This window comes from Strongylocentrotus purpuratus, unplaced genomic scaffold (genome assembly GCF_000002235.5).
Source record: "Strongylocentrotus purpuratus isolate Spur 01 unplaced genomic scaffold, Spur_5.0 spur5_scaffold_1, whole genome shotgun sequence".
Taxonomy (NCBI): domain Eukaryota; kingdom Metazoa; phylum Echinodermata; class Echinoidea; order Camarodonta; family Strongylocentrotidae; genus Strongylocentrotus; species Strongylocentrotus purpuratus.
The window spans coordinates 38,362,782-38,365,141 of record NW_022145594.1 but is presented as its reverse complement, the minus strand read 5'-3'; the positions used below and the strand labels follow the sequence as shown (position 1 = coordinate 38,365,141).

General features: G+C 37.4%; 1 long non-coding RNA gene across 1 annotated transcript; it reads left to right on the top strand.

Moving 5' to 3' along the window:
- Positions 1 to 899: 899 nt before the first annotated feature.
- Positions 900 to 1,934, top strand: LOC105445648. The gene is made up of 2 exons (XR_004062909.1): positions 900 to 976; positions 1,689 to 1,934. It is a non-coding gene; the product is annotated as an uncharacterized LOC105445648 (long non-coding RNA).
- Positions 1,935 to 2,360: the final 426 nt, after the last annotated feature.

The following is a 2,360-nucleotide window of genomic DNA, read 5'->3' as shown; positions in this document are numbered from 1 at the left end:
GTGTGTGATGCTCTCATCAAGCTGGGAATTACAAACATCGAGGGGCAAATGAGAAGAAAGCAGGTGTATGATGCTTTATGCGGGTGGAAACAGGCAACAAAGACACTCGAACAAGCACAGATGTTAAGAGATGCTCTAGAAGATCTGGATCTTGGAACCAGGTGGCAACAGATATATGGTATGCACACGATGAGAACATTGAAACACAGTTACCCATTGGCAACACGTGACCTTACACACACAATTAGTGTGAAGTCACCTGCATTGGAAACTCCATTGTATTGTATGAAAGCTTAACTTTAATTTTAAGTTTGGTAGAATTGTTTTCAACTTATATATGCTATAAAATATACCAACCAACTTAATTTATCTGAAGAGTAATACGAAGTTGTTAAAACGCCAAATTCTGACACCTCTTTCAGAGTCTTCTTGTTCAGGAAGATATATTAGGAAATTCTGCTCGTTTTAAACCGACGTAGTATCTGTTAAAAGGAATTGATGCCGCGAAATGTTATAACCACCCTTATCATGAACTTATTAGTACTTTTTAATGAAACGTGGTCTCTACGAACCTTTTGTGTCGTTTTCACAGACAAAAGACGGCAAGCTTCTACTAAGGTACCTGAAGAAACATTGGAACAAATAGTACATGACTTGGAAAAGCCTGAACCAATCCAAAATTTCATACGTAAGCTGATACCAGATGCAGAAGTCGAGGTCGATAATAAAGCAGAGATGAATTACGTTGTTCTTGACGCAGCATCAAGCCACGATAATGGAGAAGGAAAGAACGAGATTGAGTCAGATACAGAAATATGTTCTGGTGGTGCAGAAGAGAAGGAAGATGTATATCTTGCAAGCATGAGGAAATTGAAGAAATGGAATAAAGGCCCTTTTACCCAGAATCCCTTCGTGCTGGTTAGTCTTGCTCTAGAGGGAGCTGGATGTTCCCAAGTTTCGAAGACATTTTTTGAAGGTAAAAGACATTGCCTTTTTTAATGTTGTAATACACCCACCACGTAATGTCTTCGTCCACAGGAAAACAAATCGCAGTCAAGTCTAAACCGTACAAATCATATCATATCGGATCTCAATATTCAATGAAAATTAAGCCGCCAGAGGCAGTGAACATCAACACACATGCACATCAGTCTAAGGGACGACAAACATTAGGTGACAGAATTCGGTCGAAAACTGTTAACAAATTGTAGTCATCATCGGAATTTAAGATCGTTTCTAATACTTTGATACTCGTCTAAGAGAGTGATACAACTCTCGAAATATTCATTCTTACCGGAACCTAGCCTCTCCTTTAAGGTAGGGTGGTACGTGTTGACGAAGAAGCAACAATGTAGATTCTGATCAATCAGAGCCATTCTCTTTTTCATGTCTTCACTCAAATATCTGTTTCAAGTAAACTCACGCTCTTCGTAACAAATTTCTTGACAATATCAGCAACTTTTGTTACTTGTCGTTTGTGTAAATGCACAATGTCAATCAAAATTGGAGAAGAACGAACAAATAATATTAACTTCCTTGATTGTAGCAACTCTTTATGTAATGATAAACTTATAAACACACACAAAAATTAGAATTTCATGTAATGGATCAATTAGTATCTAGAGTAATGTATCACTGCCACATTGTCAAGATGGTCTATAAAAAAAAGTACTATTGTTTTCTTGCAGGCACTTTGTCATTCTATGAGCTTAGATCACTGATCTTTGACCTGACCACACCGATCCTGGAGAAGTTACGTAAAACGGTACGTGAACTTGGAATAGAGGAGGAAGTTGAAGGGGGTCTAGGTCCACAAGAGCTTTATGACGCTCTATGTTGCTGGAAGGAGAAACACAACCGAGCAGATCAAGCAAAGATCTTAAGAGATGCACTTGAAAGAGCCGATTTTGAAGAAGCTTGGCTCATTATTCTAGGTTTGTCAAACGTTCCTTTGGCTTATGAATCATTATGTTCTACTCAAATGATTTTTGTATTTTGTTTTGCTTTTGTAAGCCATGTTATGTCTATACTAAATAAGTTTCAACTATGTTATCTTGGGGACGTTGCGCTTCAAACATTTTTTATTTATGCATTGTTGCTACTACGTATTATATCTCAATGTAACCCACCTTATTGTATTATCTGTAAACAATTTACATGGTGAACAAATACATAATATAACACATTTAAAGTAAAATAGTTGGTCAACTGCCATCTAAAATATACAGATGTTGTGAAAAGCTCCCATTGTTATCCAAATACAGTTTATATCGGATAAAAGAAGGGGTTGACAATATTTACGGGTGCATAGCAATATTCCGGGCGGGAGGGGCGGGGGATACACATTTCTAAAGTTCACA